The sequence below is a fragment of the Polyodon spathula genome, chromosome 13 (assembly GCF_017654505.1).
Source record: "Polyodon spathula isolate WHYD16114869_AA chromosome 13, ASM1765450v1, whole genome shotgun sequence".
Classification (NCBI taxonomy): Eukaryota; Metazoa; Chordata; class Actinopteri; order Acipenseriformes; family Polyodontidae; genus Polyodon; species Polyodon spathula.
This window is the reverse complement of record NC_054546.1, coordinates 33,356,104-33,366,565: the sequence shown is the minus strand read 5'-3', so window position 1 is coordinate 33,366,565 and position 10,462 is coordinate 33,356,104. Positions and strand designations below refer to the sequence as shown.

The 10,462-nt window shown below is 41.4% G+C and overlaps 1 pseudogene; it reads right to left on the bottom strand.

The window, feature by feature from the left end:
- Window positions 1-4,201: 4,201 nt before the first annotated feature.
- Window positions 4,202-9,694, bottom strand: LOC121325310 (annotated as a pseudogene).
- Between the last annotated feature and the right edge of the window lie 768 nt (window positions 9,695-10,462).

The window sequence follows — 10,462 nt, the reverse complement described above, 5'->3', positions numbered from 1 at the left end:
AAAAGCTACAAGAGTACACTTGTTTTGTTTTTGAGCCACTTATTTTCATATAAATGATAAATATGAAGGGGGGGGGGGGAGCTTTGGTTGTTCCCAAGTATGTTTTTTTTTTTTTTTTTTTTTTTATAGCTTTGATCAATTCCCTTGAGGTCCAGTCTGTGCTTTTTTTTTTTTTTAAAACATAAGTTTAATTGTTTTTTAATTGTTAACAATTGTTATTTGTATCCTTGGCCCACTGCTAGTGACCCCTGACCCCAATTGTGTGCCACCCCATGGGAGCTCCTGGTCACAGTTGGTTGTGACATAGTCTGGTCTTGAACCTGCAATCCCAAGGCTATAGGGCACATCTGTGTGGAGTACTTTTGCTGGATGCGCCACTTGGGAGCCCCCCAGTCTGTACTTTTAAAATGTGGTGTTGATGTTGACTTTTCAAGAGCAAGTGGTGATAGGCAGTCATTCCGTGGGCAGCAGGGGCTGCTTTATGAGCTTAGCTTAGCTTTCATTCGGAATGGCTCCGGAATGAGTTGGCAGGAGCGACTGGCTTTGTTCTCTGGCGGCCCTGGTGTTTGTGACTGGACTTCCTGGCTTCCTCTCTAAAGAAACTTGCCTCGCTCAGGAATGCCATTATTTAAAATCACTGAGAAAGATTTCTCTAAAAAGCATGCCTCTCTCAATAGGGAATGGGAATCCCAGTCTGAGAATGCATCCCTCTGCCTGTGCTTGTCTCTTGGTTGGTTGACGTTGTCTGGTATAGTACCTGGAAATAACTGGTGAGTTGTTAATTGAAGCAAGTGCAAATTTAAAGGTGATTGTAATGATATAAAACTAGCAAGAAACAACTTAGGTACAGGAAGGAACCACTTCAATTATGATTTTAGCTGAAAGAAGCTAGCTTACTTGCCAGCCAAGGTCTCCTACTTTGTTATTGGCTGCGAATTAAACCCAGGCTATTCATTATTTGCTTCAATCAAAACATAGCCTTGTCAGGCGCACAATTCTATTTTTAATCAGCTTTTCTTTAGGCCTCCCCCGTATGATGTGTTTCCACGGTGACCCCAGTCACTGACATAGGACTGCACTGTCCCTTTCAGAACACGCTTCCCCACATCCTCTCGTCCTGAGTCAATGCCTGAACAAAATGGGTCTCTCCACCCACTCCCACTGCCTGCTATTGTCCCACACTCCTGAGTCAGTGTGGCGAGCTGCCTATGACTCGCATTCCAGACCCGGCCTCCTGTGAAAGTGCCATTCTGGTGACGACAGTGGGGTCACGAGAGGTCCTGGGGGATAATGTATTGTAAGACTTGACAGGGTGATATGCCTTCTACACAACTGTTGCCAAAAATAATAAAAAAAAAAGGATAAATGACTACTCTTGGATTTACATAAATATCACATATTTTGTTCAAGAACAATTTCACTTCACATATATTAATTGGAAGTTTGTCTGTATCACACCTAAGGTTGTATCCGTCTACGCTCCTGCACATTGCATGCCTTGAAAAATGTTCCAATTTTATTATCTCCAGTTCTTTGCTGTTAGGCAGTAAACTGTAGTGTTGTGGGCAAAAGCACCCCCTTCTTTTGAGCTTCTAGTTTCCACATCACAATTCAATTATCAGTGTCTAGTTGAGAAGCCCAGGACTGGTTGGATAAAGTATTATTGTAGCAATGTGTCTCACTGTAGTCATTATTCATCACAGTTTACCAGCATCAGAATAAAATTCAATAAATAAATAGATGTGTAGTATGAGTTCTTCAGACTCCAGTGCTGTCAATGTGACGGCAAGTATGAATCCGATATTGAGCTTGCCAGCACAGAAAACTAGAGGAAAGAGCTATTGCATGCTGATTCTGAATCGAGGGTCTGTTTCTACAACTGAATTGCTCCACTGTTAAAAGAGCAGAAGTGAATGAAGTCTTGGAATGTAATGCTAATCCTGTCTAACGTAACACTGAGAAGTTGAATTACAGTCAACCTGCTGCTTAGTCCTACTTTTAATGTCACCTTTATTATCGCCACTCTGAAAATAATTGTCAATGAGGACAAGGTCTTGATAATATTATCAAACAGTCCCATTAATCAGCTATAAACCTAATCGCACCCCATAAAAACAAAGTTTACAAGGAAACATTTCTATACAATACTGAAGAGTTCTAGCTAATAATACAGAACAAAGCAACGTTTGTTGTCAATGCCTGTCAGTGCTTATTTGCCTAGCCTGTGTACTTTTTGTCAACATATTTTCTCAGTCCCTTTGAAAAAAGGGAAAAAAAAAAAGAAAAAGAAAAAGTAATTCCCTGAATACGACTGTGGAACTAATTTGGGCTTCACTTTGAGGTAGCCTCATTGTGTGGCGTTACTAAAACTAAAACTAAACGCTAGGGGGTGCTACAAGTGCGCCTTTTCAGCTCTGCTGAATAGAAAATGGATGGTGTTTCATTGAGGTGCAGGGTAACAGCAACAGAAAGCTAAAAATGGGAGTTGTTGTGCTCGTTGTTAATGTGCAAAATGACAATGCTGGGAATCTAAGAACAGAATACTTTGAAAAATACCATTGAAATACCACAAGAATAGTTGGCAAGCAGAGCCATGAGCAGACCACAGGATTAGCAATAGCTATGGAAATACGTTGGTGATCAGTCTTTAGAAGTGGTTGAAAGGGGATATTTTTGATGAAATAGTTAGTAAGCCTGATAAATCAGGAGCAGAAACAATAAAAGAGAATGACAGAGCCCTTATTAAAGTTTCCCACAGTAAAAGCACAGCAAAGTGTAATAAAGCATAGGAAAGCATTGGTAAGAATTAACAAGGTATGGTAAAGCATATAGCAAACCATGATGAACTATGTTAATGCATTATATAACCATGGGGAAAGCATGGTACAATGGCAAAAATACAGTATAAAAAAATACAGTGGTAAACTTTTATATGGGAGAACGCACATGACAGGATAATAAACTGGTAATATTCCCAAAATGCAACTTCCCTAAGCAACGCAGACTACGTGTAAACTGTACTTGTCCATCAGATGGAGGGAGGAGCAGATGGAGATTTTCTTCAGCTCCATGGAAACAGGAAGATAGAGGGAGGAGAACCGGTCTGTAAAATGAAGCCGGTCCATTGCTGTACAGCTGATGATTGATGTGTTGTGGGTGCCCACAGAGAAAAAGCTAAATGCAGTTTTATTATTACATTTACTCATAATCGCAGTATGATGCAGTACTGTAATCATCTGCAGTACAACAATATGAAACATCTGCTTTGCCATGCAGTTTTTCACTTTTAATTTCAATCATTTTCTACATGGGAACCCAAAACATAGTTAAATTCAGACAGCTATCATTGTTACTCTATAATTCTGCAGTACCACAATGTTATACAATAACAGGGTCGTCCTTCGATTTCACTTTCATCAGTGGTCTCAGGGGCCAACTTAGTTTTTTTGGACGAGTTTCCTGAATTGGGGTTGGGTGCTTCAGAGTGACAGGTGTTGTGTGCTGAATCTGTCTGCTCTTTGGACAGACAGACAGACAGAGGGCTTCAGTCTCCAGCGCTGTCAGCCTCCTCATTTCAAAAACCTTTCGTATGTTTAATTTTACTGCTGAGCATTTCCAGATATCTTTTTTTTCTGTTTTATTTTTATTGCTTGCTTAAACGTTTGTGTTCAGCAAATAGGAATTAATAATGGATCCCGTCTGAGAGCTGTCTGAATCTCCTGGGCGACGAGGCGTCTGGCAAGGAGGTGAAACATTTCACTCTGATTCAAGAAAGGAACCTGGAGAACAAAACCCTGTCTGCGATGCTGGGGCATTCCGGCAGAGCAGAGCAACACACTTAGCTGCTATCTGAAGGGGGAGCAAGCTGATGCAATTGCACTGCATAGGGAAGTATGTGCAAGATCTGTTTTAAGGGTGTTTTTAATGTACACAGCTGTTGTTTTTGGCTGGAAAGAGCAACAATATGTATGTTTTTTTAGTTCACCTATTTAGTAAAAATAGGTTTATTTGCATGGTGCAATATCATTAGCCTTTCATTTGCTAATTAAAGTGAAATCAGTTTGGTCGACATTTGGCAGGCTCTGCTTGAACCAAGGACCAGTGCTCAGTTCAGGAGAAATGTTTGTTTCAGTGCTGATGTCTTCTCCATGTCATGTTATATTTTTTTCAGTAAGTATATGACAACAATATACAGCAATTCCTTTAATAGTAAACAAATCACAGCTTGGACCTGCAAAGTCTATAACAGCATAATGCAGCATATATCATTAAAAAGAAGCTTAATTAATAACAATACCAGCACATCAAAGAATGCGAACACGCTTCAGGAAAACAAGCTTGGGCCGGCATTTGTTTACCATTTCAATAATGATAGTGGGCCCTAGATGGCGCACGGGGCTGTGCATGCTTTAGTTCCTGCTCAGTTCTGATCACAATTTTCAGCAGGATTTCTGAAAACGAGTGTACATCACAACTGAATGGCATGCAAGTGTGCCATACATAAACAAACAACTCAAGACAATTACACAAAGGCATTTAGCACAACCACCTTTTTCATTAGTTTTTGGCATGCATGTGGGTTCCTAATGTTGTGTTCAGTTAAAATCAGTTAAGTTTTTACTGTACCTTATAATACTGCTAAAAGGCACACACGATCATATGAAATTGCTCCTTTGGTTCCCAGTATAAGTAGGTCATGCAGACACGTAAATAAATCCTCCTGATAGCTAAAGATTGTTTTACAGCAGTCTTCAGGAACGGCACTCGAGGTTAAGATCTTCTAGGTGGTTTCCTAATGGGTTTTTAATTTATTTTATCTCTGTTGCGCTCCACTAAATAGTCCTGTGGACTTTATCAATAAGAACATGCACCTAATAGTAATAGCACAATAACACTGTACTCATTTTTAAGTTGTACATCTACAAATAAAAGCAAATAAAATTTCAGTATTTCCCAGAAGTGAAGGGATAAGTTCTCTTCCCTTGCCGTCTCTCTCTGTCTGCCAGCTTGCTTGTGTTGACAACTGTATTATGAAGATTGCACTTCACCAACTCCTTACCCTTTGAGAGCAGTGTTGCTGTAAGATTGATTACATATCTAGATGGTGTGGATCAAGGTGCTCCTCGTAGTCTCGTGGGGAAGCCTAGAAGTCGTACTGCGAAATGAAGACGGTCACCTTGGAGATGAACCTACCCAGGATCTCAAGCTCGGCCTCCAGCACAGCAGGCCCCAGGACAGGGCGGACCAGGACCAGCTCCCTGGTAAGCCGGTCCGAGCGCTGCACAGTGAAGTGACTGCGGCCACGTCCCTCCCAGGAGACCGAAGCGCAGGCTGTCCCCATTCAAGCTGGCGGCCGACACGCGGAAGCGCATGTGGGGCACTGTCAGGTTGGACACCAGAGACAGGTAGCTGAAGGAGATGGAGGAGGCAGCCTGGATGCAAGCCTTGTTGTCCACTGGACACGGGTTCCTCTCGCAGCGCCTGCCAATGAGAGCAGAGAAACCGGTTACACGCATGGCTTATCTATTCATTAAACCAGGACTTCCTGTGCTGTAGGTGACATGATCACTGGAGAGTATGTGATCTACTGTAAAAAAAGAATGTAAGGTATACATTTAAAATTTACACCAAGTATAAAGTGTATTGGAAGGATGTTGGGGTATGCAAACTCACAGCAGACAGGTCTTGACGTAACTGGTGTTTTGTCGTGCTCTGGGACAGTCTGGTTGCATGCACTGAAAGCCTCCGGACGTGTTCACACACAGCTCATCGCGGCTGCAGTTGTGCTGGCGGCTTGCACACTCGTCCTCATCTGCAGGGAAGGTATCAGAGTTCTTTAGGAACAGATTACAGGCTAGCGCCTCTCTCTCCAGCAGAGATAATAGAAGACAAGCAATGCAGTCTCTCAAACTCAGCTGGTGTAATAACCTTGCTATTCTTTAGGGTCCACAGCTGAACTTCAACCCCTCTATAATCCGTAGAAATGAATACAATCTCCCTGAATTTAATAGCCAGACATTGGACACAGTGTAAGGTGATTAGCACTTTTAACCTGGAGAATGAAATTATTTCCAACCCTTCAACCAATAACTGACATGCTTGCTCCACACTGCTGATATTGCTCTGGTGAAGTGACCTAAGAAGTACAAGCGTAACAGATTTCCTGAAAGTAAGGCATACAAACAGAGAGCTTTTATTAGCCTACATGAAAACTGCACACGTGAGACCTACACAGCAAATCGAAATGTACAACAGGTAAGATTTGTGGAATTATATCACCGCTCTATTCTTATACAAATGGCATCTCAAAATATGAAAACTTAACGACTGTGATGCCATTGTACCTGGCTGGTGGCTCACCTTTGCAGTTGCGCTGGTCGTCGTGAAGGGTGTATCCCGGGGGGTAGGTGCAGCGGTAGGATCTGAGGGTGCTGACATAGGTGTGTGAACAGAGGCGAGGAAGCCTCCCCAAGTAATAGAGCTCACACTCATCAAGATCTGAAACACAGACACAGGCTCACACCCTGAACCCAGGGCTGGAGTCGCACTGGACTCTAGTTACAAAACTATTCTCTATTCATTCAGAAACTCTATTCATACAGAAACTCTATTCAAACAGAACTCTATTCAAACAGAGGCTTTATTATGCAACATGATTCAGTTCATTTGTGCAAGATACCCAGCCACAGTCCACAACAAATCACCCAAACAAAGGTCATCCTTGGGATTTGCTTGCAGAACTGTGAGGGGGAGCTCTCCTGGCACCCTGGCAGACTTGTGCCAATTGTCCCTACCTTTCTTGAGCACTAAAGTGAAAAACTATTTTCCCTTTTAACAACAAAAAATATGAAAAGGAAAAATATCTTTGATGGTGAGAGGGTCACTCACCCTGGCAAAGGCTGTTGTCTCTGCCTGCGATCTGAAAGCCCTCATCACAAGTGCGCTGAGTGGATCCCTGCATATCGGCACAGTGAGGCTGTCGGCTGAAGTAAGAGATGGTCTGGCTTGTCCAATCTGTGGATAATAGGGGGAGGGTGTAATCTAGACGTGAATGGATTACAGATTTCTAATGATCAGAATAGCATATGCAGTGGTTATAGTAAATTGCTAAATAAAAATATGTAAAATCATTGAAATTGTGTAAATAGTTCTCTAGACTTAAGCAAACATCCCATGCTTCATATTAACAGGTTAATAAAAGGTTTTCCCCCATATATCCCCTGATAATGTCCTTACCAAGTTTAATCACAATTAGCTCCACCCCATTCCTGTGGAGGATACTTATTACATCAGCTGGTCATACTGCTTTACAACATATATAAGCACTATTTTTTGTTCCCTATCCTTTCTTTAGTGAGGTACCTACAGGAGTACATTGAGTTCTGACAGTAAGTCCCAGACCAGCCTTTGACGCATATAAAGGCAAATCGGCAAATCATCCACACAGGTGCTTTCATTCAGACAAGGGGACTTTGCACACTCATTTATATCTGCAGGAAATAAAAACATAAAACACGAAAAGCAAATATGTGACACTGAATGGTTTTCTGTTGTGGTGTGATGACATGGCTAAGCAGGGTCACCAACAAAGCCCATACAAAGTCTAATTACATTTCTTTTTCACAAGAAAGTTGTCACCATAATTAGAAGTTTGTGGTAAAGAATCTGTATGCTTAATATGATGTACCTACAGTTAGATGGATGAACAACAGATGTACAATGGCGTACTGTACAATCTGTACTGTACTCAATCTGTACTATAGGATAACAAATAACAGATACAATACATAAGGTAATTTCCATACTGTGACAGAGATCAAATGACGCTTGGCGTTAGATCTCCCTCCCGACCTGAGAGGGTACTAGATGAAGGGAGCAGAGTATCCTGGACTAAAAGACACTTTATTCCTGTGGGTAGGTGGAAGTCGGCCGACTAGAAAAGGGACTGAGCTACCGAATGGGAAATGGCGATGTCATCCACGGATTGGAGAAGCGAATGCGCTCGTTAACCAAGGGGTCATGAGCAAGGGTATAAAATAGGGGCGTAGCAAAGTAATCTGTTCCTTTGTAAATGGTTAGAAAAACAACCTAAAAGGAGTCCCTGCATTTAAAAGAAACCGTGAGTGTTCTGTTAGTCTGTCTTGTAAATGTTGTTTGTTTGTTTTGTTTGTTTTCAAGATTACTAGCACGATCTGGAGCTGCAGCTCCAGCACTTCACTTTCCACCAGGAACTGTCTTTTCACCACAACTTAATTCACGCACCGTAGGAACTGTGTCTGTGTCTTTGTGTTTTGTGTGGGTGATTAAACTGGACTTTGCTTGTTGGTCAAACCCATGGGATTATACAAACTGAAATGATACACACCGCTGTATCGCTTCTATCATTTATTATTTACAGGTATTCGCCACAAGGCTCTGGACATTGTAAACCATTTGAATAAACAGCCTTGCACCTGTTCGTAATTGTCTGTGTGATTTGTACCTGCACTGCACTCACCTTTATCTACTCACCACTTTTCCACACATACATAATGGTTGGATTTGAAGATGAGATGTAACCATTTTCCATTAGAGAGCTTGTTATTTATAGCTGAAACTGTTTTAAAATAGTGCTACGTAATAAATGAAATACGCCCTTACAGCCCCTTGACACACTCCTTGAGAAGGGCTGCTGGCCGCTCCAGCTGTGGGATTCCTGACAGTCTCTGGTCTCGGATCCTACCAGTTCAAACCCTTTCTCACACAGGAAGTGCACCTCATGTCCCACTGCTGACATGCTCCACAGCTTCCTGTTGTTGTTTGGGACCTCCAGCTTGGGGCAGGTCTGTGGAGAAAAACACACAGCATGGGGAATTCATGAGGTAGATGGGATAGGACCTAAGTCTCCTCATCGCTAGGGCTGGGAAACATATCCTATCCCTACGACTAAAGTTCAACTCTCCAAGCTTGAGAATTTATTGAGCCTCCAGCTCAGCGCCTGCCTCTTCCTGAGACAGTAATGCAACACTGCACAAGAGGGAACGTGTGCTACAGAGGATTTTCAATAGAATTTCAATGTGCATTCCACATCAGTAACATTTTTCTATTTCAACATACCAATGATATTACATAATTTAGACCACGGGTGATCAATCAAGGTCCTGGAGGCTTTTTAGTGACTTTTCTTCAAAGAAAGTGGATGCGTTTTGAGCATGCTCAAAGATCTTAAAATAAATTTGACTGACTTGGAAAGTTTGTTTTCATGCTTGAAGTTAAATGGGATCCAATTTCTTTGGGTGTGAAAAAACATCTTATTTAATAGTTCAGGACCCTGTCCTAGTGTGAAAACTGTATAAGAAGCTGAACAGAATCAGTAAATTACAAGTAGAACTTGAAGGGGTGCCCCTGTCCCTGTAAGCTTTACTCTGGAGCCATCAGTGTGCAACACAACTCTCAGGGCGTTGGTTTAGTCTCCTGGATGACTAAGGGGAGGGGAGGGGAGTCTTATTTACTCAAAAAGAACAACCAACTGCTGCTTGGTGAGCTGATGCCCAGAAAAATATGGTAATCTGTTTTTTATTCCCCCTTGCGCTAATCTGTAAAACCAACCGATCTGGTGTTTAATGAATTCCCCTTAAAAAAGAGGGGGTCGGTTCAAGTGTTTCTTAAATTCTGCCAATCTGACAGCCTGCCAGCGTAGCAGCACAGAGGGCATGTTGAAAGTTGTTGCTGATTAACAGGCTGTTTAAAATTCCTCCCATATTTTCATTTGCAGATTGACAGGAAAAACCTACCCTCTTCAGCACTGTGACGAAAAGGGCCTTTTCATTTTAGATGTGCAGACTTGCAAACTTTGAAAGAGTTTTTAAATCTTTTGACAATCAGGGGAGCTGGGAGGTTTAGGGGACCAACATCTGTCTTCAAAAAGCAGATGTGGGATCCAACTCAGGTGATGCTCTGAGTATAGGGACCTAGCCATTTAATACATATTGAATTATTATTCAAAATAGATTTCAACCCCAGAACCTCAGTAAGGTTGCTACTGACTCTTTGTTTCTTTGTAATATCTGTCTTGTTTCAGTGGTAGTAGGCACATATCATCCAACATTAAATCAACAAAGAGGAGAAGGCTTCTGAGGGCTCAAATGCTATTAGAATATGGACACGTTAAACAAAATTTAAAAAATACGTTTTTCTAATAGTTTTATCCTGACTTTATGAAGAACTATTTTTTGTTGCTAAGCGTTTACCTCAGTATTCCACGAGTAATGCGATTTTCTCAAAAAACATCCATGGGCTTACATTTTACTTCTGATACTTGAGCACTTTTAAAATTATTCTTTTGTACTTTTACTCAATTAGTTTTCTAGAAGGATACTTTGATTTTTACTTCATTTTTTTTTTCCCAAGTAACAGTACTTTTGCTCAGGTAACACGTTTGAATACTTTTTCCACACCTGAAATTCAGACAGATTTTATTTAC